The 26,024-nt window shown below is 40.0% G+C and overlaps 1 protein-coding gene across 6 annotated transcripts in view; it reads left to right on the top strand.

The window, feature by feature from the left end:
- The first annotated feature begins 24,467 nt into the window (after window positions 1-24,467).
- MAPK10 (mitogen-activated protein kinase 10) overlaps window positions 24,468-26,024 on the top strand; it is a 182,685-nt gene continuing 181,128 nt past the window's right edge. For 3 of the 6 annotated variants that reach the window (XM_052773105.1, XM_052773086.1, XM_052773099.1), the window contains exon 1: window positions 24,472-24,860. The gene's annotated coding sequence lies outside the window, so the exon portion shown is untranslated. Of the gene's footprint in view, window positions 24,861-26,024 lie in introns of all 6 variants that reach the window. The other 3 variants (XM_052773090.1, XM_052773123.1, XM_052773138.1) reach the window with 2 other exon arrangements.

Raw genomic sequence — 26,024 nt, 5'->3', positions numbered from 1 at the left:
GGTATAGAATTGAAGTATATAACATTGTAGATAAAGGATTCTAGCAAAACCGCACCCTTACAATGATTTGTACAAGCATGAATACACCAGTAAGGAAAAAACCCCCTCGTATTTTTAAACTACTACAAACATACACGTCCCAACCTACTTCTTACACATCTGTTATATTTGTAGTCCAGTATAACATGTCCTGTAAAATTGAAGATCAAGCTAAACTATGGAACTGCTGGTGGCAATTCTATCAGAAGCACATCCACGATTTGAACTATGTAAATCAGCAGATGGTAAAGAAATACATACAAGAAACCCATAGGTATGACCCAGACTTGCAGACTCTTAGGAGACCACTTTTAACATCTAGTTAAATCTGTAAGAATTCATTGTGTTTCAAACAGATTAACTGTAAGAGAAACAGGCTACTTGTAAGAGGCACCTTATAACATTACATTTTTAAATTTATCAAGTATTACATAATTCAAATAATAAATTTAACTCACAAGCTCCTTGTTTCTTCTTACTCTTTCACAAAGCCAGTACCTTCTTGGACAGTATTACAATTGCTGCATCTGGAGAAGGCGGCAAAACAAGGTATGTTTTCAGTGCTTACTTTCTTCACTCTGAGGTCTTGTAGGTCCTTCTTGCCAGTAGCTTACTTCTCAGCTTGCTGTAGCAGGTAAGAGTTTATATACACATCCTGTATGATCATACATTGCCTAGTTACGTTGACCTTTGGGTTGAGCCCAAAAATATTTTACTGGCTTCATGCACTGTGAGTAGAAAACAGGATTTTAATGATTTGTTATTATTAATTTAGCATCACCATTTTTTAGATTTCAGTTCAATGTGGAAGTCAAAACAGCAAGCAGGCTGAAAATCACCTCCTCAAGCGTTTGTGTGCATGCACAGCGTGGGTAAAACATATACAATCTACATAGCTTAAAAAAAAAAAAATCATAAAGTATTCATGGTACTGAAGTCACCATAGCCGTTCTGCCATTGCATGAAAAGGTATTTCCTTGTATTATTCCCTATGGTGAGCAAACATAATGAACTTCTCAGGCATTTTGCACTCAGACATGCATTATGTTTCTATTATTTGCAGGCTGAAATTACTTTGTGAAACATGGGCACGCATACACAACATTTTCCCACTTTTTCCACCGAGGGAGGGCCGCCACCCCGCCCCATCCCCCCTGCAGGGAGCTCCAGCTCGCTACCTCCCCTCAGGCAACAGCAACTAAACATGCCCCAGGTTTCACTGTTTTAGGAAGGAAAAGGCCTGAAAGGGCTCAGTCCCCAACGTCTTTTTGGAGGTTTGCAGGGTGTGATGTCTCCACCCGAGTCCAGCAACATCACAGGTGTGATGGGTGCCGGGGGAAAGGGAGGAGATTCTGGTCTTTGAGCTCCATACTTCTTTTTTTTGTTGTTGTTTTTTTTTTTTTTAGCTTCCTAACCGCCCCTTATAGAAAGCGACTTGAAGAAGCCCGCATATTATTTTGACTTATAGCATTTCGGTACCTGGCGTTAAAATCCAAGCCTGTCAGAGAACGGCCTAAGGAGGCGGGGCAGGCAACGGCTGCCCGGCCGCCATTACGGAGAGCTTGCTGCCGCCCCCGAGGAGAGGGTCCTTAGTGCCCCTGCGCAGGTTCGCTGGAGCCTGGCAGGGACGAGCGCTTCGAAGAGCCGGCCCCAGTCACGTCAGCGGCGGGGAAGCGCGGGGGCGGGCGGTGCCCGGCGTGGCCGCAGAAGTTTTTGAGAGGTGGCGGGGCACGAGGGGTGCGAGGCCCGCGCAGCCTCCTCGCCCGACGGCCGCGAAACCCCCTGGGCCTCCGCTCCGGGAGCCGCTCCCGAGGGAGCCTCGGCGGTAGGTGGCTGCCGGGCGCCTGGTAACTGCTCGAGGCCTCACGGGTTTACTTCTCTAGCTCTAAAATGCTGCTTTTTCTCTGCATCCTTTTCTCGGCTCTGCCTCCCTTATGCTGCTGATTACGGCTGCAAGTGGGGGTGTCTCGATTTTCGGTTTGGAAAGAGCTGGTGGGTTTTTCAGGTCGTTTCCGTCAGTGTCAGCCAGGCAAAATATAGATGTGCTTTGTTTCTTCCATTTCCTCGACTTTTTTTTTTTTTTTGCCAGACTGTTTCAGAGAGCAAATTTGTGTGTTTGTATCACCTATTAAAATAGGTTGGTTTGATCCATTCCATGATGCTCCTCTAGCATGCTAATTTTTGTGGTAATGTTATAATAAATGCACATTTTGTCTTTTTTAATGTTAGGTTCTCTACTACAAGTAGTTTGTGATGCTATAAAATATGCATGTGTGGCTTTGCCAGCGTGGTACATGCAATTGAGACCGCAGCATCCCATAGCCTGAGTTAGATGGGATTCTTTGAAAAAGAGTATGCTCTCCCCCCCTCTTTTGTATTATGTCAGATACTTCTGAGAGTTTTCATTAATTTTCGCTGTTTGTATTGTCACGATAAACCATACAGTTGTAGTTGAGAAAAAGTTTGCATTCCAGAGGACTTGTCAGTTAACACTGGATATACAACAGATTTGCAGTTGTCATTTGTTACAACCAGCTTCTTAGGAAAAACCCCAGAACTTGACTTTCTTTAGGCGCTGACTGCACTGTGAATGACGACTGTGGTTTTACTGTTACAAACACATGTAGAAACAGAATTGGCTGTTAACTTTGTTTCTGCAGTAATATCTGATGGCATTCTTTGTGGTCCTGTGCTTTCTGTGTGCTGGATACCTGCAAACAGAAATTTCTTAAATGTGTTTATGAATTCCTTGCTGCGTGCTCTTTTATATGATGTTGCAATGGTAATGCAAACTTCACAGCATGCTTCAGCATCCCTTTGTAGTGCCCTTCATTCTCTACAGTTTTAGAGGGTAGCATATTTGTAAATGGCTGCAGTCTATTTGTACCCCATTTTCAGGTGGTCGGTTTAATAGTTAGGCTAGATGCTTAATTCTGAATTTGCCTAAATTGAAGGCCTGCTCTTCTAGCCCTCTGGGAACTTGGTGCAGCCTTTCATAAAGTTCCTTTGTAACTATGGCCATACTGAGTTGTCATCACTGCATAATATACTTTCAGCTCCTTCAGCCTTTTTTTAAATTATTTTTTGCATTCAAACCATGTTAGGAAAGGAAAAAGAACATTTGAGTGTCGCTGACCCTTGAACTTGAGATAAAGGCTTAATGGAAAAGACACTCAGGGGAGTGAAACTAAAGGCTATGAACAGAGAAGATGTCAAGGATAACTTGAGGGCTACTATAGCAGAGCTAGTTGCTTTCTGAAGCTATTTAAGAAAATATAGTGTCTGGGAGAGTGTGCTTTTGAGATCCTGATCTATCAATTTGTTGTTTTCATGATGTTGCATTTCTGTGTCATGCTGCCTTTTCAGTGGAGCACCAAGTTGCTTTTTGGGCCATTGTGAGTTCAGAGCAGCCATAAAGCATTTCATTTTGCCTTCTTTTACAGATACTTTTTTGTACTCTTTGTCTATATGCCTTCCATAATCAAATCACTTTCCTGATTATATAAAAGATAAATATTTGTTTCCTGGTTTTGAAGTTTTTTGGCATGGTTCTTTCTTCCTTTGGCAAATTGTTATGTTTTCAGTTTGTGGAATTTTTTGTTTGTTGCTTCCATAGTCCCAATGCATTCTAATAAAGATAGGCATCCACTGTTATCTATTTTATATGGAGAAGGCAGAAGGCTGTTATAACAAACTTTTTTGAGTCTTATTTTAACTCTTTGAGTCCTAGACTTTTGCAAAGCTTTTAAGAATTCAGTCATGAAGGATTTCTACTTGGAGTTAGTAAGATTTATTGTTGTTTAATCTTCCCTGAGAAAAATGTTTTCTTACATCTTGGGTGTTTATTCTAAACAATGTATTTTGAGGTATGTGACACCAAAACCCACTAAAACATATGAGTCTGACAGCCCACAGCAATTTTTTAAAAAAAGTATACTCAGTATATATGAAAATCCTTTTCCCTGAAAAGTCTCCAAATTATTGGAGGGACTTCTGATGGTAACATCAGTATCATTTTGAAAATAATTCTTGCTGTTCTTACTTGTTGGAGGTCATTTAAATGATAGTTTAAGTGAAGACCAGACTAAAACCTTTTTTCCCCCCCTCCTTCTCTTTAACTTTTCTCCATATCAAATGAGTTGGATGGTTCTAATTGAAGCCAGAATACTCATTTATATGTAAGTATACAGTTTTTCAAACAGATATTCTTGTTCTTATTTCAAAATAAGACCCATGAGGGTAATAAAAAAACCTGAAGGCAACAGCTGCCAGTGTCTCATTCCTGTTGAACAAAATCTCTGTAATTTTCAAAGGCTTGGTTTATGTTCTCATTTTCAAACTATCAAAGTTAGTAGCTGAATGTGGTGGGTTGACCCTGGCTGGACGCCAGGTGCCCACCAAAGCCACTCTATCACTCCCCTTCCTCAGCTGGACAGGGGAGAGAAAATATAACAAAGAGCTTGTGGGTGGAGATAAGGACAGGAGAGATCACTCACCAATTACCATCATGGGCAAAACAGACTCAGCTTGGGGAAAATTAACTCAATTTATTACAAATCAACCAGAGTAGGGTAATGAGAAATAAAACCAAATCTCAGAACACCTTCCCTCCACCCCTTCCTTCTTCCCGGGCACAACTTCACTGCCAGGTTCTCTACCAAGCCCCCCCAGTGGCACAGGGGGACGGGGAATGGGGTTTATGGTCAGTTCATCACATGTTATTTTCTGCTGCTTCGTCCTCCTCAGGGGGAGGACTCATCATACTCTTCCCCTGCTCCAGTGTGGGGTCCCTCCCATGGCAGACAGTCCTCCACAAACTTCTCCAACGTGGGTCCTTCCCACGGGCTGCAGTTCTTCACAAACTGCTCCAGCATGGGTCCTTTCCATGGCGTGCAGTCCTTCAGGAGCACACTGCTCCAGCGTGGGTCACAAGTCCTGCCAGAAAACCTGCTCCGTGGGCTCCTCCACAGATCCGCAGGTCCTGCTAGGAACCTACTCCAGCGCGGGCTTCCCACGGGGTCACAGCCTCCTTCGGGAACTCACCTACTCCAGTGTGGGGTCCTCCAGGGGCTGCAGGTGGATATCTGCTCCACTGTGGACCTCCCTGGGCTGCAGGGGGACAGCCTGCCTCACCGTGGTCTTCACCACGGGCTGCAGGGGAATCTCTGCTCTGGTGCCTGGAGCACCTCCTCCCCCTCCTTCTTCACTGACCTTGGTGTCTGCAGGGTTGTTTCTCTTACATGTTCTCACTCCTCTCTCCGGCTGCCGTTTGCGTCTGTCCCAACTTTTTTCCCTTCTTAAAAAATGTTATCACAGAGGTGTTACCACTATCGCTGATTGGCTCAGCCTTGGCTGGCGGCGGCTCTGTCTTAGAGCCGGCTGGTATGGGCTCTCTCAAACACAGGGGAAGCTTCCAGCAGCTTCTTACAGAAGCCACCCCTGTAACCCCCCCCCCCCCCCCCCCCCGCTACCAAAACCTTGCCACACAAAGCCAATACACTGAATTTCATGGATATGTCTGTGAAAGTGAAGGCTTGGCATTGCATAAACCCCCAGATTCAGAGTTACGGTTTTGCATTTTAAACAATCTGAACCTGTGGTTTCCCTATGAAGTTGTCAGACATGAACTCGATTCAGTCTCAGCATTTGTTTTTGCAGTAATAGATTCACTTTAGCCTGTGACCAGGCTTTCCCAGACTGGCTTTAATGGTTCATTTTTGAAACAAATGTGTTTTTTCAGAGTAACTGTTGGTTATATGTAAGGAAATCAACTGTCTGCAGTTGTTTTGCCTTCAACTAGCTTTTTCCAGGGCTCGCGCAGGGCAAGCTTGTATGTGATGGGATGCCTTTAAGATCTAGCCCATCTGAAGGGAGACTATGCTAAATAGATATTTTTGACAGTGACTGACCACTGATGAAATGCAGGTGCATCTTGAATGCAAAGGAGTTATCTTCTGACAAAAAACTAGACTTATTTCAGGAGATTTTCTTGAGCTGTGTAATTTAGGGGGAATTCAGGTGCCAGAGGTTGAAGGGATTTCCTATTAAGAATTTTAAGGGACTATCCAGTTTCACTGAGAGGCATGTGTTCACAAAACAGTATTTTCCATAAAACATTTCTGTTTGTGTGTTGTAGCTTTTTAAATTAAATTGTTTTCTTGTTTTAGAGGCATTACAGCAGTTAATTTAGGCAGCCCTAATAACAGTGTTCTGTTATGCCTGTGTAATACTGCAATGTTGACATGCTACAGCATTACTGTTGTTCTGAGATGTGTTTATTTTCTAATCCTGTTGCTATTATTCTCAAATTCTCAGGTTTCTAGCCCACTTACCAGTTTCCTTAGAATGGTTTTGGGAGTCTCCAGGTTTTGAAAGAAGTCTGTCTCATAATCTGCCTTTTTATCCTGCTCAGTAGCAATTCAAACACGTGAAGAGGAGATGCTTACAGCAAGTATAATTTAGTAGGTAATATGGACAGAAATAAGCTATTAATCTGAGAAAACTATGAAAGAAGCATCGTGAAAAAATGACTGGGATATTCTGAAGTTTTGCTGCTTTGTGGTTGGGATAGAAATTTGTTGTGGTTTAACCCCAGCCAGCAACTAAGCACCATGCAGCCGCTCACTCACTCCCCCCCCCCCCCAGTGGGATGGGGGAGAAAATCGGGAAAAGAAGCAAAATCCATGGGTTGAGATAAGAATGGTTTAATAGAACAGAAAAGAAGAAACTAATAATGATAATGATAACACTAATAAAATGACAACAGCAATAATGAAAGGATTGGAATGTACAAATGATGCGCAGTGCAATTGCTCACCACCCGCCGACCGACACCCAGCCAGTCCCCCGAGTGGCGAATCCCTGCCCCCACTTCCCCGTTCCTATACTGGATGGGATGTCACATGGTATGGAATACCCCGTTGGCCAGTTTGGGTCAGGTGCCCTGGCTGTGTCCTGTGCCAACTTCTTGTGCCCCTCCAGCTTTCTCGCTGGCTGGGCATGAGAAACTGAAAAATCCTTGACATTAGTCTAAACACTACTGAGCAACAACTGAAAACATCAGTGTTATCAACATTCTTCGCATACAGAACTCAAAACATAGCACTGTACCAGCTACTAGGAAGACAGTTAACTCTATCCCAGCTGAAACCAGGACAAAATTCAAGCAAGTATGCCAATTCTTTGCAATCTAGGAATGGAGACCCTTGGCTTAAAGGGTTACATGGTGAAACCGTGATTTGTATAACACAGTGTCTGTTCTCTCCTGTGTTGACTGGTCCTGTTCTTTGTGAGTCTGTATTCTGTTTCTACTTAAAAAAAAATTGCTGCCTTGAGGAGTACCTTGGCTTTTACATCAAAGAGTAGAAAATGAACCAGATAATCACGTACAAGTAAAATCCACCAAGAATCTTGCATCCCTGCTATTTGGGTAGGTCTGTAAACACTACTCTCTTTTTGGTTGTTATTCTTTTCAGGATAAAGTAAGTTGGATCAAAGAGCTTATTCTTTCGATGATACGTATTTGCCTTTTATCTGCATTAGCAGATAAATGTGAATACTTAGCATCATACTAGTAGTTACTTGTTTTCACTTTCATGTTGCATATGTTATGCATGCTTCTAAGACAAAAATGCAGCCTTCTGTGGTGTCTGTAACACCCAGACACTTCAGTCGTGAGGCTGACCTCTCTGAAATGGGGTGGTTATAAAGGTAGGGTTAGATACTCATCTTCAATGATTTCATGCTTGGCACATCAAGGACGAGTTGGTCAGAGCTTCCCCTAGAGGCTGTCAAATTCTGCTGGTATGTAGTAGGACTGAATGCAGTGACTCCCATGTCATCTATATGTGTTGAGATTTGACAGTGCTATGCCTTCACCCACCACAGACTGTGATGTGAGGCATTCTGCTGCTCCTGTGAGAATGCTGATTCGCATATAGGTGGCTGTAAATCCCTTTGGCAAAAATGAATTTAAGCAGAGTTGAAGAACTGGTCTCTTGTTGATAATGCTTTTATTAAAAAGTTTATCTTAACAGTTCATTCAAATAAATAGTGTTGAAAATGAAGAGTAAACCAAGAAAAAAATGTTTGCTGTTCACCCATGAAACAATGAATTTTAATTCAAAGTTCTTGGTAGATCTGGTTCTGTTGGCTGTACTCCCTGTTCCCCGTACAAGGCTTTTGCACTCAAAAAATGGAAATGGCAATGTGCCATATACCACATATTAAAATTGCACTGTTATAAAAGCAAGGGAAAAAGCACTTTGCAGTGCTTTCACTTATCGTTCAGTGCCAGCTGGCAGTGTGGGATTTGAAAGGCTATTGGATAGTCTTTTATATTTGGTCTTGGTTGCCGAGTAATAAATAATGGGTCTATCTTTCCTAGCACCTTTTATCCTAGGATCTTGAACTGTTTCAGCTCTGCCTGTGGATGGGAAGAGTTTAATTAAGTAAGCTCATTGCAGCTGTTGTGAAGCAGGCTTGTATTATACTGTTTCTTTCCATGACTGTGCTGATACACACACAGGTGTTAATGCCAGTGAGTCTATGGAAAGCTGCTTGCAGTCTGTACCCCATTCTGTTGATCATAATCGAAATTTAAAGATAAAGCCTCACTTGCTCTAGAAATGCACACCCCAGCCTATGTGAAGGGAGGGATTTTTTTAAATAGCTCAAATTCTTTAAAACAGATGCCTTGATGTTTTCATCACATTTAAGAACTGCTTATGCATCATCTTTCCATCTTAATTCTTCGTGCTATTTATAGTAGCTGTAGGCTGTGATCATAATTGGGATTCTATTGTACTTACACAAACATCAGTAAGTGTTATTTCTTCTGTGAATGCCCAGTCTAAGACGACCATTAATTTGGGCCAGGAAGAGAGAGGCAATTTAAAAACATCTCCCTCTGCATTTATTGGTTAAAATCTTATCTTTAAGTATTGATTTTGCTATGTTTTGGTGTAGTTACTGAATTTTGTTAACTCTCCCCCACCCTCTGTTTTTGTCTGATTCATTTCTGTAGCTATTGTTCCTCTTGTGTTTCTTCTCTCATAGGAAGACAGCAAGTTTAAAACACTCTGCCACATCTTAAGGTGTGGTAGCAGTGAAGAGCGATTTTATTTTATAAGGCACAGATTTGCATAACACTTGACAAATGGTCTGTGGAAGGGCTTGAAGTGTTACTGCTGAATTCAGTGGGAGGCTTTTCATTACTTTCAGTGTGTTCCAGAGCAGACCCTAAGTGCCTGGTATAGAGAGCAGTGGGATATGAAGGCGTGCATGGGCTCAAAGATCTTACATAGCAAGAAGGAAGAGGTACATGGGAGTACAAAGTTTATGACAGCGGTAGTTTGAAGTCCTCTAATTTATCTAGGTGACTTCAGAATGGTGATGCAGATTAATACCAGCTTGCTTCTGACATTTACAGTTACCGCTGAAGCATATGCGTGTTTCTAGTTTGCAGTCATATCATGTGTATTGATTTAGGTACCAAATGCTGTTGGCTACAGTAGGTCTAAGAACTGTGATGGTGGTTTTCCTGATCCGTGTGAGTGATAGGATTTTCCTGGCATGCCACCAGGGAAGATTGTGCTTGTTGAAAGGCAGTATGGAAAAAAACTACCTGTTAGGGAGCACATACATCTCTCTGTCGTTTTTCTACAAGCATAGACAAATGTGGAATAAACCTTTTTTTGTAAGAGGCCACTGGGCTGCCAGGCTGTGTGCTTACAGTTTTGAGCCATGCAGTACTAATATTTTGTGGCTTTTCTCTTTCATTGTGTAATAAGTTTGTGTGTGTATGTATGTGTATATTTATACTTACTGGTATAATGTATGTTTGTATGTATGTATGGAAAGAGAGCAGAGAAATTTGAGAGTTTGTGGTGAAACTGCACTATATTCCATGCTGCACTGGGAAGGGAGGAGTCCTTTTAATACTGAATGTGGTGGTGTGTATAACATGCTATGTAAGAACAAAACCATCAGGGAGTATCTTGGAGATCTTTCGGTGCTGCCAGGTGATTGTGGGCATCCAGCCCAAAGATGATGTGCAGTCATAGCCGTTCTGGAGTACTTGGGGGAAAAATGGAAACCTGAAGTAGTGCCTTCCCCTCTTCCTACAACTGGAAGCCAGATTATACTGTATTCAGCTGTAAAGAGCTTTTTTCTGAACTGTGTAGGGATCAGAAAAGTTTTAAAGCATGCATATAATAAGATCTTTGGAATATAAGTATGGCTTAATAATGACAGTCAATTCTTTGAAGTCCTACTTGGGGATATCAATAATTTGGAACCTGAAATAGGAATGATTGTATCTTCAATCTGCTTCACTGTAATCTTTGCTGACTTCAGCAGTGTTTTTCCATGTTGACACTTGTGCAATGTGAGGAAAAAGACTCGCTCATAAAGAGTAGCCAAAATAGATTCTGTAATAAATAGTAATGTTGCCTCTGTTTACCTGTCTGGAAAATGTATGCCTGCAAAGAATTTCAAAATAGAAAAATTAAAATCTAAACATGGGTTTCCATAGTTCAGTGGAAATTGATCATGAAACTTGTATGACATGATCAAATAAAAATAAGGGGGTTTTGGCTAGCTTTTGTATATTATTAGTGTCTATGTAAAAAGGGCTGCTATATATATATGGATATATATGTATATGTGATAAAAAATAGATTATATTGGAAGAATTAGCCATGTTTCTCCATGCATTTTCTGGGAAAGATAAAAAAAATATGATTATTGCTTATTTTTGTTTTGGTCTTAACTGTCTTTTCAAGAAGAGGTACAATTACATAAAGAAGATTTGGTGGCTGTACTTCAATCTGGTGTTGTCTTTTCTGTGAAGATGTAAAAATGGACCAACTAGTCCTGTGGTAAGTTATTACTGGCAAAAAGCAAACAAGAACAGTAAGTGTTACTGAATATAAATAGCATCTCTGGTTAGAGAAATGTTAAATGTTGCAGAAAGTGACTTAGGGAATCTACATTCCCAGCATCTTCTTTTAGGTACTGAGATTTCAGTCTTGCTAGGTTTTGCACTTTTGTGGCCTGGAAAGGACTGGAGAGTTATACAAGGTTTTTGTTTGAAAAATCTCTCAAGTCAACAGGATAACTACTCTAAAGCATTCATTCAGCTGATTGTGTCAGAACAGGTCTATTCTAATGAACTTTCAAAATACTTTCAAGGAATGCAAACCAGGATGTTAACAGTTTAAATAAGTTAAATGCACAAGTATTAGGGTAGATATAAAAAGCAAAATTAGTCTTTCATTAGTAGTAAATAAAGCTAATCATTGGAGTGAAAGCTTGCCTTTATTTATTTGCTGGTTCTGTTATCCCAGGGTTTGACTTATTCTTTTACATCCAGAAACACTTGAATCATCCTCTTAGCTTGTCTAAGGCGAGCCGCTTCAATATTGCGGTCAGTGGGCTGATGGAAACAGTCCTGTAGCTGTTGTTTATTGCAAATAGTGAATAAACCAACATTTCACTTAAAGGTCTTCCTTTCATAATATTTAAAAAAACCAAGCCCAATTTGCAAGAATAATGAAATTTAAAAGGTTGGCTTCTTTCAGAAGTAATTAAGTTGCTAAATGAAGGAAGCAAGCAAAAAACAGAAGAGAGGAAAAAGTGAAAACACTACAGAAAGGGGCTGTAGGATAAAGGCCTGTTGATGATTTTTTTTTTTTTTAATTTTTTTTTTTATTACACTCAGGCACAGCACAAGACTATGTCTTCTAGGGCAGGAAGTAAATTATTTGGTAATGTCTGCTAGCTGGTATAGTTCTTAAAAACATAATAAAACTAGGAGGATGGTATCCAGTGTGTGGCAATTAGAAACAATCAGATGACTGGCACCTGGCCTGCAAATAGGTTATACCTGTCTGAATAGGCTGGAGTGGGGTGGCACCCAGGAGGTAATGCATGTGTGAATGAGCCAGGATAAGCCACTTTTAAGTAATGGGTAGTAGCAGTAAGCTTTTGGACCAGACTAGTCTTGACCTGTGGAAAGCTGTATGTGAACACTAGTGATGATCTTGGGGGAGAGAGAAGCAGCCTATTTTGATTGCAACTTCCTCTTGTTGAAGAGCTCCTTAGCCTTACTTAATCTACATTGAAGACCAAAAATCATCGAATAATTGAAAGCCACCCTTACAGCACCAGACTGATGGTATCTTGTATCTAATATTTGACTAATATGTTTGATAAATGATTCAACTTCAGCTGTTAGGAGTTGAGCATAAAAAAAAATATTGCTTGAAATTTTGAGGCTTGTCAGTGTCTTATCTCTCATCAGGGTGATCTCTGCTTTTTTGTTAAGAACAGTTGCGACAGGCAAGAGCTATATTTTTTTTTTAATGCATAAAGGTGTAAAGTCTTATTGTTTCCTTGTCTTGGCATGTGCAATTCTATGCCCTTCTGTATATATTTGAGATAATCACCTGTATCTCTGTTAAAGTGTAGGGATTGAGAAATAGGGTAGAGCTGTAACTGTTGTGAAGCTGAAAACACCCATATTGGTTAAATTGGGCTCTTCATGATGCAGCTGTGACTACTTTGTTTAGAAAGGGCAGCCAGAGAGAGAAAGATGTGAAAGGTAGTGCCTGGCATCTTAGTGACTTTGCAATTTCAGCAGAGGCCTGGGTTATTTTTGGTGCTCCAAAAACTGCTTCTGCTTGCTTAAACATTTGTAGGAACAAACCCAAGAATCCTCTATTTTCCCTTTTGAGAAACTGCACAAGTGAGTTATTTCTCCCTTGCTTTCTGCTTCTGACTTTGGATTTTGCATTCACTTCTGCACAGTGAGTCCAAGCCTGTCACTGCCTGGAAAAGTGGTTATGCCACTGAGTTGTTACCTAAAAGTGCTACTACTTTTTCCAGCTGTGCTACAAAAATAAACAGTAGTCCTTCTCTGGCCATTCATAGAACAACTGTAGGCACCCAGGATTGTGAGAGGAAACCTGGACTATCCATGTTCTAGACAGAGCAAGGAATTCAGATACAGTGTGGTGGCAACTGTTTCCTCTAAGATAACTAGCTGGTTGTCATCCTTCATGCCTGCAGCTTTGGATAAGCTTTGCTTGAATGCCTGTTTCTCCCCAGGCATTGTATGGGTAGCATTGGTACACAACTTCGAGATCTGGATTCCATTGAGGGAACCACAGGCCTGAAAGACAGATGTGTCAGTGTGCCATTCCTAGGTATATAGGTTTCTTACTGAACCCAATGAGGTCAAAAGAAGATATATAGTAAAGTCTGGTTTTGGTGAAATGATCTGGGGCAGCTTTCAAGTGGCTATTTAAGGCAGTTATTCTGTTGAGTACAGTCCTCAGTGAAGGTTTCATTGCGCAGCATTTTGTCCATCTGTTCTGTGATTTTTTTTTTTTTTTTTTTTATGATAGGAAAGAAGCTAAAATTACTTTGGAATTTGTTCCTATTCCTTGCTGCTTGTCTAAGGAGGAAAGTGAAGTGAAACTTCATGACTTCAATAGGAATTTCATGGATTAGCATGCTTTCTTTTCTGGTTAACAACTGAAGAGTTGGCTTTTTCCTCATGTCTTCTTTCCCAATTCTTTCAATGCCAATTGAAAACAAAGGTTTTATTACAAACATTTGCTAGGTAACCACAAAAATTAAAGGAATTGCTTGTATTTGGCAGCAATTTCCACACGTTGCTGCTGGCAGTAATGGTAACTGTTTCAACTTGCTTTTATTTTTCGTGCTTTTTTAGGACAGAACCTTTGAACTTCTCATCTAATTTCCAAGAGTGTTCTGTGTTAATGACAGCATTTCCTCAGCAATGTAACCATGCGGATTATGAGATTATCTTTGAGATCTGTTAGTTTAAAAATATGGACAAAAGATACTTCTATCTTAAAGAAAAAAAAAAGTTTCATATGCAAAAGTGGAGCAGCTTTGAACTTTTTATAACAAATGTTAAGATTATACCTATATAAATACTCAAAAGACAGCATAGCTTTTTCTATGGTCCAGTTAATAAATATGCTTACAATTTGAAATTCTTAAATTTGATTTTTATTTAAGTATTTATTTATTTATTTAAGAAAATAGACTTTTAAAAAAGAAGATATGCAAGCACTCTATAATTTCTGTTTGTGTGAACTTGATTTATTGAATTTGTGCAGTGATCACTGAGGTCCAGGGTAGATAGCTTTACTGCTGTCATTTATGCCTTTGTTTTCTTTGAGAGCCTTTCTCACTAATTTCTTATGAATTCTATTATTTGATAGGAATTTCAAGTACTTTGCTTGATTGCAGGAAGTAATTAAAAAAAAAAAAGTGTTCCTTTCCTGTACACCTTGCAATTTGACAAAAAGGTGAATGTGGTATTCTTCACGTGAAGGTGGTACCTGTTCAGAACTGATGATATCAACAATTATTATATTACAGTATTTAAATTAATATTTTTAATACATATAGTGTCTTTCATCCCAAAGCCACTTTACAAAATGTGTGTGTCAGCTGTGATCAACTAGACAGTGTAATGCTTTGGTGATATCTCTAAATGACATACTGCATGCAAATGAAAGAGCTAAAAAAGCCATTCTGCTGTGCACCTTGTCTGCTGTGGGTATTTCCCGTTTACTTATTTAACATAGAAACTGTTATCTAGATATGTTGTGTACTATGTAGAATGTCAGGGAAAGCTGCTGTAATTACCTTGGGGAGAGGTCTTATTGTATTATACACAGTTGTAATCACTTGTGAGATGAAGGCTTACACAGGACTTTATTTCGCAAGTCTAAAGGAGTTTACTTTTATGTTTAGATCTCTCAGAGGCAAAGGTAACAGGGTGTGATAGAATAGCATAGAACAGTCCCTCTTTTTTACCCAGAACTGGAATGATGCTTCAGTGTATTGGTTGAGATTGACATGGATTGATTGGGGCACCTGGTGCTTTGTTTTGGGAGGAAAAGCACTGTGCTTGAAAGGAAGCCAAGTCAAGATTTCACCTAGAGTCTGTGATCAAAAGAAGAAACACAAGATGTTTTGTGGGCATCTTCCAAGTCATAGCTGCACGTTGTAATCTTGCCTTATCTGTCTGTGATAGCAGTGAAAGATAAATTGGAGCGTGTCATAAATTGCAGCTTGACTTGGAGAGGACAACAGGCAGCTGGCTAGTGTAGACTTGATGTCCAAGGACATTAGGGGCCCGATGCAGTTGTATAAAATAGATACCAGTGCAGTATGAAATGCCACAGAGAATATTGTCTGTTATCTAGCTGCTGATTCAAGAGGGGTGTGGTTCTCCTGAATGTCCAGTGACATACTTCCCAAGTCTGTGTAGATTATTGTGGACTTCATAGGGTATCTCAAATAGCACCAGGTGCTTATTATGAGATAACCAAATTGTGCCTCGTAAGATGCTTGCAAAAAGTACAGCTCACCGAAGAGTGTTGTTTAGACAAAAAGTGTACGATTTCCATCCTGTGTTTCTTTTGCTTGAGTCCAGAGCAAGTAAGACAAATCACTGACAGGAAAATGTAGGAGATGGACCTGCCAGGTAGGTGTCAGTAAGTAGTGTTCTCTGTTTTTTGTCCTGGATTTCGGCTGAAGTAAAGTAAACACAGGGTATCATGGAAGTTTGCATGGCCCTCAACAAAAATCACTGTAGATAAATCAGTCCCCATGGTATTTTAATTTTTAGGACTGAAATACAGAGATCCAGTGCTATTTTTCTCTCTAAGATGGCCAGTTGCTAAACTATGATTTAGAGCTTCTCTTTCTCTCTTGAAGGCAGATCATAGAATTTTCTACAGATCCTGACTTTGGTTTCAGTTTTTTCTTTCCATCAGTCAGTTATCTATTTTAATAGTTATTAATCCTTAACTTTTGAACTTTCTTTTGACTTAATAAACAGGAATAACACTTTTTTCCTGAAGTACTTTTTTTTCCCTGATGAAAATATAGTATGATGCTGCAGTCCCTCTTCAGTGAAGTAATTAGACCATTTACAAGAATAACTGGCCTCTGCAAACTATTCTCAGCCAACAGAAGTGGTTCTCTAAGCCTTTATTTCCATTCAGGCAGGTTACGGTGTTGACTTTCCTGTCAGCAGAAATAATGCAATATTAAGTTGATGTGTGCCATGTGCTTTTGGCATAACTTGCAGAACTTGTTTTTCTTCTTGAATTTTATGGCTTTGCCTGGATTCATATTCCAATCACTGGCTGTAGATTTGTCCTAATTTACTAGATTATGTGAGTGTCTAGATCAGATACTTTTTTTTCCAGTATAGGTACTCACAGACACTGATCACACCATCTCTCAATTTTTTTTCAGTGAGGTAAACAGATTGGGATCCTTATGTTTCACTGGCTTAGGCAGGATTTTCATGAGTCTGTCTTTTTATTTTTTTTTCTCTTTTCTTCTTGCTGTTTCTATGACATCCTTTCATTTCATCCTGCCATATTGCAAAGAGAAGTATGCTGAGGCATTGAAGAGGGGGAAGGGCTAGAAGCACAAACAGTGTCTAAATTAGTGGAATGAGAACGCCTGGAGAACATGATCTCTGTTGTATCTGAGCTATTACTTCAATTCTGAAGTTAAATTACATTGGCTTAGAAGTACACTCTTCACATCACCATTCTGCACCTTTGGGGGATTTATGGACCTGTTGAGCTCTGACAGTTTGCACATCGTCTTCATTTAGCTGTTGTTTCGTTCCAGAATCAATATTAAAATATGGTGCTTAAAAATGTTGCTCTGCTGGATGTGCATAATGCTGTATGATAGAAGCAGCTGAGTACATCATGGAAGTAACATGGGGTCTTATTCTGTTTATTTTGGACTATATCTGCTGCTTGTCTTGACAAACTCTATTTGACTGTGACATTAAATTAGTTATGTCCATTCTGCCTTGCAGTGCTTACTAATAGAGAGACACCTTGGATTGTGTTTGGAGTTGTGGAAGGAAGAGGAAATGTGGTTTTTCAGGTGCTTCTTATATTTCTCTGGCCCTGTGCCAACCAGTATGACATGAAGTGAGAGATGTAGCCTGAGCTGCTCCTGCTAAGACAAAGCAGCCAAAGCTCCCTTTGGTAGTGGCGTCTTGGATAGGAAGACTCCATACTTATGCATGGTGGAGAGAGTTTTTCTGTACTTTGAGAACGTGCATTCCATATATAGTGCACTGGGTGGCTGATGTACATATCTTCCTGTGTTTTGCTGTGAATGAATTTTCTACAAATCAAATGAAAATTTAGCTGTTCTACTTCATTTTAATTTGCAGGCAGTGCTAGATTCCTCAATGCTAGTTTCTGTCTTTGAGCTGCAGTCTTTACAAACCCCTAGTTTAAGCGAAACCTTTTTGACCTGTTTCTTGGGTCAGGCCTGAGATAAAATAAAACATTCAAAAATGTTTTTTCATTATGTGGTCATTCTGTTCCCAAAGTGGAACAAGCACACCTCTGAAATCATGTATTTGGAAGAAATACCTGGGGGAACCAAATGCATGGAGACAGTCAACCCAATTGCATTAAAATAAATGGATCATGTACTGCTAGTTCTGACACTCTATAATCCCAGTCTTGGTTGGAACCATTTGGCTTCCTCGTGGGACCAGAGACTTGCTCATGTGCAAGAAATGCGGAATCAGGACTTAGTAAGTGCAAAGCGTCACCTGGTGAGCTTGAGAAAAAGTGGATGAGTTGCCCAAGCTGTTATCCAAGAATTAAATTTAAGAAAAGAAACAATTCCCAAGCAAGTAATGTACCAACTTGCTAAGAAAAGGCAATCTGTGGAAAGCTTTTGAAGTTACCCAGGAACCAGAGTTTTCAGTAGCAGAGGAGGTTTAGCTACCTGTCAGCAGGGTGCTGAAATCCATGTAGTTCACCAAATCTAGATGTTAATTCTTTTCCCATATCAGTAAGTCTGTGCAACTTTGAATATAGCAGTGTTTAGCCAAGAAAATTATTTGGCCCAACTTCTCTAAATCCTACCTTAGGGAACATATTGCCATGGTAACATGGTCAAAGCTTTTACTGTTAGTTAAGCTCCAGAGAGGAAATTATATTCTTTCGAAATGTATATTTGGAGCACAACTTACTAAAATCATCAATATTTATACAGCAGATAGTATCTTCAGACGGGCTGGACACCATCTGTCACAGTCTGATTTAATTTTATGGTTGTAGCAAAGTGAACTGACAGTGTAGAAATTTTCACAGAAGTTGGCTGGAAGTATGTCATGGTTTTCAGGTAAACCTGTGAAGTGTTGTAAATGGTGGTTGTGTATTCATGTTATGTAAATGGAGAAAGTACTCATTTGGGGGAGGGGTTGATTTCTGTTTGCATCCTGAAACAAGTTTAAATTCTGTTTGGTGCTTTATTGTACTGGAATAATTTATAATTGAATCCTTGATGCATGCCTTATGTATCTCTGTAGGGAAAATTGAGCATGAAATCATTTGCTCTGGAAGAATTATTGAATACAGGAAATGGCAATTTTTTAAATAAGGCTTGAGCAGTTTTTGTTTTCACCTTCAGATGGTGATTTTAAATCACCAATTGTTTTCTTTTCCGTAGTAAACATTCAGTTTATGGCACCTCTAGCATTTTATGTAATGTTTTCTGTCATTAGGATAATAAAACACCTGTGATAAATTTATTCAAAATTATATTAGTGCATTTTAGGGTATATTCATTTGCTAGACTTTTACGACATACAGCCCTTGACAGTAGACAGACCAGTGAGGGTGAGGTTTCAAAAATGGCAGTAGTCTTGTGTGCTGAAAATCGTTTTCTTGATATGTGTGTTGTGGAATAAGTACTAAAATATTTTTCACTAAAGATGTGGTAGTTGAAATTACAGATGAAATACCTTCATGCACAGTAAGAAGGTCCTGTTTGTCCAACACTTGTATGCTTTAAGTTATTAATTAATTTCATTCCTTTTGAAGTAAGTATTTAGCAGTCCAGTTTTTTACATTTAATTCATTGCTTAGTAAGGTATATGTGCATCCTTCTGTTTGATATTTATGGGCTTTGGATCAGGACTTCCTTTTTCTAATTATGATGAGTGTAAAGACTTGAACCCTTCTCATTTGTGTATTCATATCCATGCATGCATGTGCATGTTTCTCCTGTGTTAGTGCCTGTCTTATTGTTGCTTAATGTCAATCTGCTGAGATTTGTTTTATCCTATATAAGATCTTGATTTAGAAGTGTATGGGTAATGAATAGCACTCTTGACTTGAACCATTTTTTCAGAACTACTTTCCTCTACCACATATAAACCAGTTTTCGATTTCTAAAATAATAATTTCTGTAAAATACCAGAGTAGTTGCCTGATTTTGCAGTTGTTTGTATGATGTACAACCAAGGTGATGGGTGTAACTCCTTAGGTCAGTTACTCTTAATCAGTCTCTGTCTTTTAGGAATTCTTCTGATGTATCTGTTATGCTGATTCACTGTCTCTTTCACTTAAAAACTTCCTTGTGAAAAAATGGAATCAAGTGAATTTGTCCAACAGCCATGCCCTGCCCTGTGATAGATATTCTTGCCTGTTCTCAGTTACCTGACTTTGTCTCCAGTTACACTTCATAATTGCAGCAGCTCTGTATCAGTCAGGCCACGTAAGTTACTGTTTAGATTGTGCTTTTCAACAGCCATTAACAGGAAAGCAGACATGATGCCAGTCATAGTTATTTCTCCACCTCAGTTTAGTTCTGTTACATTTGTCCATCTATATAACGAAGTTAAAGAGATCTTGAGGTTAAAATGTACTCTTCACGGTATGACGGTGAAGAGGTAGTAGAAGGAAGGGGGATGAAAGAGGGGTGATAGGAGTATGTGCAGCTTCCTTAACTTTTCCAAGAGGCCCTCTTGGCCATTAGTGTAATAATCATGTGGAAACTGTAATAGCTTTAAAGGCCTTTTGATGGAGATGAGTGCAATATCCAAGATCATTCTTTCTTTTGCCCAAGATAAAGTCCAGGTCAACCTTCATCAGTAATTATTCTTAAGAATGAGATTGAATAAAATCAATTAAGGCATTGCAAATTTTTGGATTGTATTAAAATTAGCTGAGAAGTTCAGTATAGTGGAGAGTTGTACAGCAGGCAAATGAGAGCTGCAAAAAAAGGTTTGTATATTGAGTCCTCAAGCTAGAAAAATAACTTTGGAACAAAGGAACTCTTGGATTTGATGTACAGTGGGCATACACCTGGGGAGAAGAGCAGTGGCATAGTGAGTCTGGGTTCCAGCATCAGTAGATAGCTTATCACACCTCTTCACTGTTCCAGTTGACAGTGCAACGTTACATCAGGCTGGAATCATAGAAAACTATAGCTGAAAGTGATGCTGAGAAATCACTTAGTTCTAGCTTTAGCACCGAGTTGGGTGGAAGAATTTGTTCAGAGATTAGTTTGTTGCTTTATGCTTTAAAGCATGAAGATGCTTGCTCACTAGGATTTTATTTTAGTGGCCTTAATTTAATGTGAACCATTTAGCCATTGAGAAGAATATGACCTGTAAGGCAGATAGAGCTGAATAGGGTGTGTAGCAGCTCCTAAACTATCACAGTTTGCCACCAGCGCAACCCAGTGCCTTAAGCCATTGCCAATTTCATGGATTGTGAACTGTGGCAATTTAGGAGTTGCTACATTCAGCCATCCATGCAGCAGGCTCTGGGAGGAACAGCATAAACTGCTTGAGCAATTCCAGTTTAGTCCTGGACCTCACACGGATTAACAGTGAGTCACTGAGTGCTTCCACAGCAGACAGAGCTAGTACTTCTGTAGTTAGTGGTTCCCTGGTAGGACCATTTCAGAAGATTCATATAAAAACTGTTAATGATGAGCACAGTGTCACAGCTGCTTTCCTCCATCTGTTAAAAGCAGTGCTTAATTCTTTTAAAGAGTGCCTTATGTACCTACATCTATTTTTCATCTTTTTTTTTTTTTTTAACTAAACAGTATCAGCAAACAAAGAATTGGAAATGCAGATGGACCAGAATCTCAGTTTGACACTGTTATTTTTTTAAGAGTGATCTCTTTTTTGTATAAATACAGGACTGAATGTGAGCAACTCCTGACACAATTGTTCTCCGAGCCTCAGTGCTCCCAGTCTGTCTCATGAAAATTGATGGTGGAGGTACAGTCTAGTGTTTATCTCCTGGGCTACAAATTGTATGTACTTTTTTTGGAATTCACATTTAAAGTAAAACAAGATGAAGTTTTGTACCAAAAAAGATGAACACTAATGAGTGCTTTAGAGGCACAAAGGAGGGGGGGGTACAAGAGCTTAGCTGAAATGCATTTAATTGGTTCATGGTGACCTTTGTAGCTGTCTTTGTAAACATCTGCTTCAGTCCAGTTGATCTGGACCATACCTACTTCTAGTCTTGATTATCATGGAGAGCATGTCTGCCTGTTAAGACTGGGGTAGCTATTCTAGGAAGCAGGTGCCTAAAATGATTTGTTTAAATGGTTTGACTCAAATTTTCTGCAGTGACAGGCCATTACAGTGTTTATCTGAGGCCTGATTCCAGGCTCAAATGCACTTCATGGCATCTTGGTATATCTTGGCCCAGCTAGTAAGCCATGTCAGCAGGACACCATAAAGAGCAAGCTGTAATCACTCAAGATGAGTGTGGAGTGAAATGCTGGTTTAGCTGTTGAGCTCGAGGAAGCAACATCCCTTCATTAGAAAAAGCAGCATCTGAAAAGATGCAATTTTCCATTAGGTCTGTTCCAAGGACAAATACCCTGATTGCACTCCAAAGCCTCTGTCACCTCTGCAAGAGCTTAGGCTCTTTTGTTTCTTTTCCCTTCCCCCAACCCCAGTCTCCTAGTTGTCAAAAGCGACCACTCCCTACCCCTTCTGCACCAATGAATGGTCAGTTAATGCTATTTACAAAGGTATTCTGCATTCTACTAACTCGTATAATAGTTGTTGTTTTTGTTTTTTTTTCCAGGAAACCTATTTTTGGATGTATCCTGAGCGTTTTAGCTAATACAGGTAAAATACATGTATGGACATATTTTTAAGAAAAAAAATTCCCCTTTGTTCCAGGTTAGTAATAAACTCATACATATATGTGTATATATATTTGTATATGGTTGCTGTAGTGGAGTCTTTGAATAGATTTTTGCAATAAACAAGACACACCCAAAAAAGAGGCTAATATGTAGGCTTTATTCGAAGAAGTAATTACGTTCTGGTATTTTGCCTAACAATAGTGTATATCTAGAGTCTTGTTGAAGACTGTAAGCAGAAAAGAAAAAAATTTTCAGGGTATTCTCTTGTGGTATTCTGTAGAATCTGGAAGGGACAAAACCTTTCTCAGAGTGTTTTATCACCCCTCTATGCTGGAAGCAGAAGTAGTACTTCTTGTGCAAACATGACAGTTAGATGGTAGCAGAAAATAATGTCTTAGATGCCTTAAGAGAGTAGGTGTGGTATGGGAGAATGAAGAATATGGTTACAGTGACAAAAAGGGAATGAAGGTTTTGGTGTTTTTAATGATGATATGAAAACTGCCTGTGTAAATTTGTTGTTGTTGTTTTCCCAATCTTGTGATGAGGATTTGGGTTGGAGTTTTATCTTTCAATATCTTGTAGGTACTGCTAATTGTGGCTTCCGCTATGCATCTTGCAGCTCCTTTACTTGCCCCTCCTACCCTCATCACTCAAAGAAGTGTAGTAAACTGTAGATTTCTGAAGGTTACCCAGTCAAATATGCTATGGTTACTGAGACCAGCTGCTTGCCACACTAAAATTGTCTGGCTTATTGCTTATGTCTACTGTGCAGGTGTTTGCAAACTGTGATGGAGGTTGTGCCCTGCTGCCCTTCTTGCCTCCTCAGGACATTGGTGACACTGACAGGACACTGGTGACAATGGCAGGGCATTCTCTAGGCACTAAATGTACCTATGCATGCTTCTTTACTGTGCCCCATCCAGTGTTCTCTTAGTGTAAGGTAGAGCGTGGGGAGAATTTTCTGTGGTGTTTGCTAGCTTGTGTTAGAGCTGTTAAGTAAATTAAAAAAAAAAAAAAAAAAAAGACAACAGGGTGGGAAAGTTGGAACTATAGAATCTTTTTCTACTGGAAAGAAATGTGTTCAAGCATTTATATATATACACACAGGAATGATACACAGATCAAGATGAAAACCTTCGCTTCCAAAAACTAAGTGCCAATAGTAGAACATGCAGGAGAAACAGGCTAATGAAGAAAGGATGGTGGAGGAACATGGTATAGTTAAGACAAGAACGGGTAAGCTATAGCTCAGGGGCCAGACACAGTCAATGATTTCACTTCATCTGTAGTTACGTTTAAACATTTTAAGTGTTTATGGATCATGTCATATATCAGCATATGGTCTGCTAAAGGCACTTGGATGGCCCTCAGAAAGGGAACCGACATGAGTTAGATAATGTCTGTGTTAGAGTTTCAGGTCACATGAGACTGTGTTTGGCTCTGGCCATGGTAAAGCCTGTGGATCAGCCTCAGACCACTGGCAGGAAAGCTGCATGAGTTCCTTGGAGCTCTTCTTGACCAATGTAATTAATATACTGAATGAAATGGTTTGTTCTCAGACAAGATAGATATTCCAGCAAGATCGAATTTTACTGTAATATTTCTGCCTAGCTCTTATCCCAGCTTAAATCTCATAGAAGTCTAGTTCAGTGTAGGAGTCTTACCAGTGTACTTTCTTTGCTATTTAATGCCAGAAGAGAGGAGACACCCTGCAGTTTGACGTATGCGGAAGAAATGTTGTCTGCATGACTTTTCAACTTGAGAACATCAGAAGTCATCACCAACTCTGCTGGTTCCATGAGCTCAAAATCCCGTAGTACCACTGTGCAATGGGACCTTTTAGAAGTGGCAAGTTTTTAGTGTGGGGATTTGGGGCATTCTAGTAGTAGGCACAACATACCGCTAACGGGGAGATCTCTAGCGGTTCCTTGGGCTTCTAAGGGACTCTATTTTCAGAGTAGCATTGCTTGTTCATGCAAGCATTAGCTGCATGAATAGCTGCATTCAATAGCTGTGAAGGAAATGTGTTGTGATTTTTTTTTTTTTTTTTTAACACCCCCCCCACCTCCCCCCTTGAGCACAAAACTTAAATGAATTTCAAATATTTGAATTTTGTTTTAGGGTGATGGGCATTTATGCCTTTGCATAGCAGATAATGCAAATAAAAGAGTGGGTCTACACTGCTGTTACTACCTCCTCTCTGTACTGACTAGCTCCCCGATGCTGCAGATACCCAAGCTGCTGCTGGTAGGTGCTACAGAAGACTATTCAGCTTCCCATTGCAGTCTGCTCTATCCCCTGATTCACCAGGAGATACCGTAGCTGTGGCTGTAGATTAGACTTTTCTCTTCTCTCCCTCCCCCTGCGAGACCTCTGTGTGCTTTGACGTCATGTGTGCTCCTTTCAGTTGCCATAGCAGCCCCATTCCCCAAGCTCTCTGCCTGTCTCCTCTGGTAGGTTCCACAATGGTACAGCCAGCATCACGCTGCACAATGGTTTCCAGGCAGTGAAAGAGCGTGATTCAGCAAGCCACTCTTTTTTTCCTCTCATTTATTTCATTATTATTAGACATTTTGCCTGCCCTTTTTCTGTTCTGCTCTACCCTCTCCCACAGGTTTTTATTTAGTTCTTTAAAGGAAAACGGTGATTTACCTTGAATCCAACTGCCCATTTTTTTTTTTTTTTTAATTATTATAAATAGCCCATCTTTTCCTCGGCACTGTTTGGAATGTGATTTAAAAATACCACCTAAAGTCGCAGTTTGGGGGAAAGGTTTCTGGACGAGGAGAATAGCTCGCAAGCACGGAATGGTAGGTGGTGGATGCTAATATTCTATGACTAACTGCTTTCGCAGGGTGGGGTGATGAATATTGATTGCTGTTTAAAAATATGGGGGAAAGGGACAGAGAGACAGGTTAATGAAGTAATCTGCTAACTGAAGCAAGAAGGCTGCAGCTGTACGGTTTGTGGCCAGAGAACCATTGTTTTCCTGTGTTCGGGTGTGTATCAGCTTTTCTGTTTGGCTGCTTTAGGTGACCGGTGGTTGTGAGAGTGGTGCAGATGCACATCACGGACAGGAGTGTGATAGCACTTTACCAGCTGGCTCATGTAAACAGTAGTGTTTTACTCAGCCTCATCACCTCTAACGCTGCTTGGGGGCTTTTGGGGGAAGGTGGTGTCTTGGCTTGCAATTCAGTAGAAATGAGTACATTATGTGGGTTATATAGTCCATACAGAGACATATAAAATTTGAATTTGTAAAAATAAAAAAGAAGAAAGGTAATGATAAGCAAGTAGAAGATCCAGAGGACAGAAGTCTTGGCCTTTTGCAAAGTGTTTGAATGCTGCCACCCCCCACTCCCCCCCCCCCCCAAAAAAAAAAAAGTGTGGGGAGAAGCAAGTATCTGACAAACTGTGTTGGATGTTGGGGTGGGGGTTGTTTTTAAGAAGGTGGTCTTTTAAGGTGATCATCATTCTGTGTTACACAGAATGCAAGTGAACAACTTGGCCCATTGGGTCTTACAGAACCACCAAGAGCTTTTAGGAGAAGTGTTTATAGTGTGCTACAGGCCAGTTATTCTGCAAAAGAGAATTAACAATCTGTAGATACTGCAGTGAAATCAATGTTGCTTTGCAGGGAAATCCTCTGGCAGAAAAGCTATTGCTACAGGAAGAAATGTTTTTTTACTGCAGAGAGGCCTTAAGAGAAATAATACAAATTTGACTAGGATAATTAAGTGTTACAGCATTGTTTAATAAGCAGGTGGTGCTTCCAGTGAACCATGATGGGCATGTTTCACACCATTTGTGTTCTGAGTGATTGTAAGCTTGTTTACGTGTGTTCTTTTTGCTGCATAGCTTCATGATATCCTCAGTGCAGCCTTTCCCTCCTCTGTGTTCACTATGAGTTTTGCCAGAGACTTGTTTAAAGACAAACCAACACTATATGAAAATACAGATTTTGAAGAAAATTA

Source organism: Harpia harpyja, chromosome 2 (genome assembly GCF_026419915.1).
Source record: "Harpia harpyja isolate bHarHar1 chromosome 2, bHarHar1 primary haplotype, whole genome shotgun sequence".
NCBI lineage: Eukaryota > Metazoa > Chordata > Aves > Accipitriformes > Accipitridae > Harpia > Harpia harpyja.
Note: the sequence above shows the minus strand (reverse complement) of the source record. Positions and strands in the feature narration are given on the sequence as shown.